At 24.8% G+C, this 7986-nt stretch overlaps 1 long non-coding RNA gene across 2 annotated transcripts; it reads left to right on the top strand.

Annotated features, from left to right (window-relative positions):
• The first annotated feature begins 1597 nt into the window (after positions 1-1597).
• LOC100574759 lies at positions 1598-7416 on the top strand. 2 transcript variants are annotated; one of them, XR_003839566.1, is made up of 6 exons: positions 1598-1612; positions 3624-3632; positions 4423-4437; positions 4891-4905; positions 6269-6301; positions 6967-7416. It is a non-coding gene; the product is annotated as an uncharacterized LOC100574759 (long non-coding RNA). The 2 variants fall into 2 exon arrangements; XR_510745.3 differs by lacking the exon at positions 1598-1612 and having other exon boundaries at positions 3436-3632.
• The last annotated feature ends 570 nt before the right edge of the window (positions 7417-7986 follow it).

Genomic DNA, 7986 nt, shown 5'->3' with positions numbered 1-7986 from the left:
TTTTAATTATTTTTTTTTTTAATGAATTTATTTTTAAATCAGTGTCGACTTGAATTTCCATGAGTATTTGAATGATTCGGTGAATGTGAGGGTGGGGGCGTATAAATTTGACTATTGAAGTGCATGTGAAAGTTTTCAGCTCCGTTCGTTGTTCTTGGGCTTTAAGACTATACGGTTTTACTCCTGCCTGATAAAGCGACCCATACACGATCAATATTATTATTCGATATTCGACATTGAGAATATTATTGACCGTGTATTAGCTGTATTGAAGGTACTTCAATATTTATTAACGGGTGATCATTGATATCAATAATATTGAACGTGTTGGGCAGTTTAATACACCCTGTACACCAAAAACTGTACCCAAAAGCTGGTTTTCATTGTTTACTATTTTGTGCGCAAACGAGTTGTCATAAATTTAAAAAATATATTAATATGTGCGCAAACGAGTCTCCACCGGCAAATTGGCATTCAATTATAAATGTTACTAAATTTGTTCTGTAAAAATGTTTTAGTTATTAATTTATAAATAAAATAAATTCTCGCAAAGCAAATATATAATCGAGATAGAATTGGTACATTTATTTTAAATTTAAGTTACTTATTATATTTATTCATGATAGGTATCAGATCTTTATAATGCTTAAGTCTTATAAATTACTATTTTTTTTAAAAAATTTAGTGCACTTAGCAATTATTAATGATATTAAATCTTTATAATGATGAAGATGGCCAGATTTTTTTTGACTTAGCAATTTTTACACGGAGTTCGACGAAGTGTTTTTGTTGGAATATCAGTAGTATTCTAATAATATATTTTTGTGTACTGTCATGTAATATGATTGTCAGGTTTTCATTTATTGATTATATTGTTATACTATTATGTTTGCTTATTTAATATTATACTCAATTATTTTTTTTATTCATATTCAATTTTGAATAATGACAATCCCCAAATCAGGAGCGGCTTAGGTATCTGCTTACCTACTTAATGAGTTACAATGGTCTTCGTTGTTCACTTCTAATATTTATTTATAGATGGACAATATTAAGTCATCTACAAAACATTTCTTAGATTGTGAAACATATTATTAAGGTTGTTTATTATTTATTAAATTGTAATTTATTTTATTATTTCTAGATAAAAATGGTATTTGTGCATATTTTATATTGTGTTTTTAAATCTGACTAATTTTACGATTCGATTTATGTGATTTTCTTCTCATCAATCATAACTTTTGTAATGATCACCACATCCTCAAATGTTGTCTTGCCCGAAAAGTACTATTAAAATATAAATGAAACCGTTCAGACATGGGTATTATCCTATAACTTTTGGTATAGCTATTATTATTACGTTTTCTCCTTTTCTATCATTTTAAATCTGGGTTCGTATACTATAAAATATAAACTTACATTTTAAAATGTATTATTTATCAGTATTTTAATCGATTTTAAAGTATCTAGTCTATTAAACCATTTTAAACGCATTTGTATATTTTTGTTCTTCTGTATAATTTAGAATTTTACAGTAGGTCCATTAAAAATAATATCACATGAATAACAAATTATCACTAATTTTTCTTTTTTTTAGTGGCTATAGTGGACGGTACGTATATGCCTATAATTTAAATTTAATCTATAATTAATTATAACTATTGAGTTGAATTTTTCATCATCAAAACCATCAAAACATGCTTTTAAAAACCTTTTAAGTATAATTCATCTAAGTATTTCAAAATAATATAAGCTATAATATCAATAGTTCAATATTTTTATTCGTGTAAAAAATACAAGATAATATACAAGCAATAATGTTGATGTAATACAATTTAAAATACTAAAAAAAAAAAAATAATGTTAACTCCATATTAATAAATTATAATACGTATACTTATATACCTTATATAGTTGGATGTAATGACGATACCGTTACACATACCTGGTATTATATAGAATATATAATAATAATATGCTAGTTGCGTGTAAAACAAATTTATAAATGTCTTTGAGGTCAATGATGATAAAATATAATTGTATATATATTATATACTTACGGAAAACAGTTCTGAACGGATACGGTCGGTCGGGTTGTATTTCTGAGGAAATTATATACCACCTATATATTTGGTTTTTATTTTTTTAGTCGTATTTTAGATTTTCAGTTAATTGTATATTTGTACTCATTTTTTCGAAAAACAATGACAATCTCAAATCAGGTTTGACTTAGGTAGCTGCTTGCCTACTTCATGAATTATAACGGTCGTCACTGTTCATATTCTAATATTTAATAAGAGTAGATAGTTGAATATTATAATAATATTTTATGAACTATGTACCTATATTCTATTTTTTTTTTTTTATAATTGCCGTAAAAACTCATAAATAAAACCTTACATTAAATGCTAAACCGTATTAAATTAAACTTTATTGTAATATAATATGATATTATCATAAACATAAATTGAAATCACACAAACACTAGACTCCTATCAGTAGATAGTTGTAAGATTCTATATACATTATACACAATGAAAGTTTTTTTTAGAATGACAATATTAGGTCATATCCTTATTTCTTAGATCATGAAATATAAGATATACAACTATTCATAAAATTGTATGTTTATTTTGTTTTAGTCGAACGTTCAAAAGGTTCATGAAATTTTTTATTCTCTTTTAATACTACCTATGTTGATTCTGGGATCATATACCATAAAATATAACATTCAATTTTAAATGATACGATGATTTTAAAGGGAAATTGCATTCAATTACAAATGTTACTAAATTTGTTTTTTAAAAAGGTTTTAATTATTAAATTATAAATAAAATAAATTATTGAGATAGAATAGGTACATTTATTTTAAATTTAATTTACTTATTATTTATTCATGATAGGTATCATATCTATGTAATGCTTAAGTCTTATAAATTACTGTTTTTTTTTTTATTTAATTTAGTGCATTTAGCAGTTATTCATGATATTAAATCTTTATAATGATGAAGATGGCCAGATTTTTTTTGACTTATCAATTTTTTACACGGAGTTCGACGAAGTGTTTTTGTTGGAATATCAGTTGTATTCTAATAATATATTTTTGTGTACTGTCATGTAATATGATTGTCAGGTTTTCATTTCTTGATTATATTATTATACTATTATGTTTGTTTATTTAATATTATACTCAATTTTAAACAATGACAATCTCAAATCTAGTGCGACTTAGGTACCTGCTTACCTACTTTATGAGTTATAATAGGCATTATTCAATTTATGTGATTTTCGTCTCATAAATCATAAATTGAAAAATAATAATTTTTAATAACTATGCGTTTTTTTTTTTTTTTTTTTTTTAATAATTTCTTTAAGAACTTATCAATAAAACCTTACATTAAATGTTAAACCATATTAAATCAAACATTATTATATTATAATATGATATTATCATCATCATAAATTGAAATCACACAAACGCTAGACTCCTATCAGTAAATCATTGTAAGATTCTATATACATAATGAAAGATGTTTTAGAATGACAATATTAGATCATATCTGTATTTCTTAGATTGTGAAACATTATTCATTAATTTGTATGTTTATTTTTTTTATTTCTAGATGAAACAGGTTCGTGAAATTTTTTATACTTCTTTTATACCATGTTGATTCTGGGTTTATTCATGATATGTACCTATCAGTTTTTTATAATGCTTAAGTCTTATAAATGACTGTTTTTTTTTTATTTAATTTAGTGCACTTAGCAATTATTAATGATATTAAATCTTTATAATGATGAAGATGGCCAGATTTTTTTTGACTTATCAATTTTTTACACGGAGTTCGACGAAGTGTTTTTGTTGGAATATCAGTTGTATTCTAATAATATATTTTTGTGTACTGTCATGTAATATGATTGTCAGGTTTTCATTTCTTGATTATATTATTATCCTATTATGTTTGTTTATTTAATATTATACTCAATTTTAAACAATGACAATCTCAAATCTAGTGTGACTTAGGTACCTGCTTACCTACTTTATGAGTTATAATAGGCATTATTCAATTTATGTGATTTTCGTCTCATAAATCATAAATTGAAAAATAATAATTTTTATTAACTATGCGTTTTTTATTTTTTTTTTTTTAATAATTTCTTTAAGAACTTATCAATAAAACCTTACATTAAATGTTAAACCATATTAAATTAAACATTATTATATTATAATATGATATTATCATCATCATAAATTGAAATCACACAAACGCTAGACTCCTATCAGTAAATCATTGTAAGATTCTATATACATAATGAAAGATGTTTTAGAATGACAATATTAGATCATATCTGTATTTCTTAGTTTGTGAAACATAAGATATACAATTATATTCATTAAATCGTATGTTTATTTTTTTTTAGTTCTAAAATTAAAAGGTTCGTGAAATTGGTATTTTATATTTTATATTTTTATAAGTGGCTAATTTTACAATTCAATTCATGTGATTTTCGTCCCATAAATCATAACTATTGTAATGACCACCGCACCCTCAAATGTTTTCTTATCCGACGAGTACTATTATAATATAAATGAAACCGTTCAGCAATGTGTTATATCCTAACTTTTGGTATACCTAACTATTGTTATTATCTATTCTTCTTTTTTAACATATTAACTCTGGGTTCGTATACAATAAAATATAAACCTATATTTTAAAATGTATTATTTATCAGTATTTTAATCGATTTTGAATTACCTAGTCTATTAAACAATTTTAAACGCATTTGTATATTTTTATTGTTCTGTATAATTTAAAATTTTACAGTAGGTCCGTTAAAAATAATATCACATTAATAACTAATTATTACTAATTTTTCTTTTTTTTTCAGAGCACAAATTGTTACGTACGTATATACCTATTAATTTAAATGTAATCTAAAATTTCTTTACAACTATTGAGTTGAATTTTTCATCATAAAAATGTTCAAAACATGCTTTTAAAAATCTTTTAAGCATAATTCATCTGAGTATTTAAATTTATTGAAATTTAATATAAGCCATGAAGTCAACTATACAATATTTTGATTCATGTAAATAATACAACATAATATTTCTACAAGCAACAATGTTGATATTGAAAAAATTTCAAATTGTATAAAATATATAATAATAACTATTATACCTTATATATATGTAATAATCTAAATGATAAAAACATTATAAACATTAAATAATGTCGTTTAATCCATGGTAATGAAGTGTTGAAACATATTGAGGTAGCGAAGTTAAATAATTATGGCTTCATACTTGTTGTGGATGTATTGTTCAAATATCGTTATCAAAATACTAATTACAAATATGTCAGGACTTAGGACAAGCTACCGAAAAAAAAAATTGAAAGTTAAATATTTGTGTATCCCGTAAAAGAGGAATCTAAAATATTCTTAAATAAAATACTTTTTTTTTATAAAACATACATTGTCATCTTCATGTATTGTGTATGTTTTTCTATGAATATAATGTCATCATAGTTTTCGTGGGAAAATTATGTTGATAAAGCCCGTATAAATGTTAATCCATATAAATTTCACCACTTGTATATTGCATCCTTTGGTTGTGGATGAATGCCTCATTTCGAGAATACTTTTTGCTTTAAATTTCAAAAGCATAACTCACAATTTTAATGCTGACAAATAATCAATCCAATAAAGTCGATCATACTATATATTTTATTAATCATCGATAATATGTAACATGGTTTTTATTTCAAAAATAAAAATTGGAAATTTGTCCACCAGTAGTACCTATGTCACATTAATTTTGTCCGCAATTCGTATATCACCTTTATAGGTAAATCACGTGATTTTTATTACTTTGTCTGTAATTAAGAAACACCGTAAATTATGGATAGTTCCATATAAATAAACGCTACTCAACTCGATTCATTTTATGACGTTAAAAAACAAAATATGTTTAGTTGTTTGATGAAATATAGAAACACTTATTTTTATTATTTCATTAATTAATATTGTATGTGTACATAAGTATGATAGGCCCTGTAACTTTCAAATAATTTTGGAGATTCGCCAATGTTTAATATAATAATTAAATACATTTAATAAATCTTTGTTTCACTTGATGAATGATTTGTTGAATCTTTTGAATATAAATTAACTTAAAGAGTTACTGGCATACCTATATTATGATGTAGGATGTAGATATACCAAAAACAATTGAGAATTGTCAAAATGTAGTTTATTTTTACAGAATTAGCAAAGAAATACATGGATTATTTGGAAGGTATGTATAATCAGTATATTTTAAAAATTAAAATTCATTATAAATAGGTAAGTACTGTAAGAATTAATAGTATACTATAGTTATAAGTTATAACTATAGTCTATAATAATATAGTGTCTTTATAATAAATCTCACACACAGTATGAATGAGTGTTAAGTTGGTCCCGACTCAAGTTAGTGATTGATTAAGGCAGCGATCAAGTAAATGTGGGCTGAGATGTGAGAATAACCTCATAGTTTTTTTTCAGCTCAAGTAAATTGTGTAACAAGAATTACAGGCATCCCAGTGGATATGAGGATATTATTAATTTAGCGACTCCGAGTTGTCATGGCATGTTGGACTAAGACGTCACTAATATTTTTTGGGGGATTTTCATTATTTTCGATAATATTATTCGGTCTTGGTAAGATTAAAGAAGATTGGGACATTTCAAAATTTGTTTTAGTCTATGATACAATTGGAAATTCCAATATGTTTGTTGTAAAAATGTAGGTATTACAATCGCTTTGAGATGAATAAAATGTTGCCTGGTTTGCGGTAGAAGCTTCTCATCATACAACATAATATAGTTGCGTATACAATCCCAGTTATATACAATTGTGGTAGGACAACTAATCCATACATTCAACAAGTCTAAAATCAAAAAAACCAATTTATTTTGCAGAATTTACTCCAGTTACTGCCTTCTGTGAAGCTAAAATTGATGAAAACAGAGGTTATTTTGTGCATTTTTATCGTAAAGGGAATAAATAAAAACATAATTCCTTTTTTTTCCTTTTTTTTAAACTAATAATTGTAATTTATTTTCTAAGAAAATATGTCCTTAAATCCTAAAAGACACAAACCATAATATTATAATAAACGGCATGATTTTTCCATCTGCACTACTATAATAATATATTGTAATTTATAACACCATTTTTCTTAATCCCTTTATATTATTTAATACCTATATTACTATTAGTATTACTATTTTAAATGTATTTCTTCATATATCCAAATTTATATAATATGTACGTATTGATTAATATTTAATATACTGTGTCAAACACTAACCTTTGTATGTTACGTTTCTTGCTAATAATCAATAATCAATATAGTTGTTATCTATCTATCTATTATTTCTTATATATAAAACATATTGTGTCACTACCTATATTATGTTCGTTCACGCATACCTCCAAAACCACTTAACCAATTTTAATGACATTTCGTAAATGTCTCTCGCTTGGTTCATCTAGTTTTATGATAGTAGTTGTTATCTCGATAAATGCCCCTAAATTAATTTATTTCAAATTTAAGCGTAGAATATACAATTTGCGATGGACATTTTGTTTTATAAATAGTTGATATTGGTTACAACTTAGTAATATGAGCAATTAATATTTGTTTTCATTGGTCCACTCGGGCAGATAAGGTAAAAGCGAGCATCAAATCGTGGCGTTTATGGTTTCGATTAAATAAATAACATCTTAAAACAAATATGAGAGTTGAACATGTTTTATTGTAGACTATGTAGGTTCCTAAAAACTCAAAAAATACTTAACTGTTTTCGTTCTTGGATTTATCAATTATCATGCAAATTAAGAGTGTAGTTTGAACTACGTTCGATTTATATCAGGTGCCAAAAACTGCATCCACCAATTGTCAATCTCGGTCAAATTAGTTCACAAAACGAGGTAAA

Source organism: Acyrthosiphon pisum, chromosome A2 (genome assembly GCF_005508785.2).
Source record: "Acyrthosiphon pisum isolate AL4f chromosome A2, pea_aphid_22Mar2018_4r6ur, whole genome shotgun sequence".
Lineage (NCBI taxonomy): Eukaryota > Metazoa > Arthropoda > Insecta > Hemiptera > Aphididae > Acyrthosiphon > Acyrthosiphon pisum.
The sequence above is the reverse complement of the archived record's forward strand: the minus strand, read 5'-3'. Positions and strand labels throughout refer to the sequence as shown.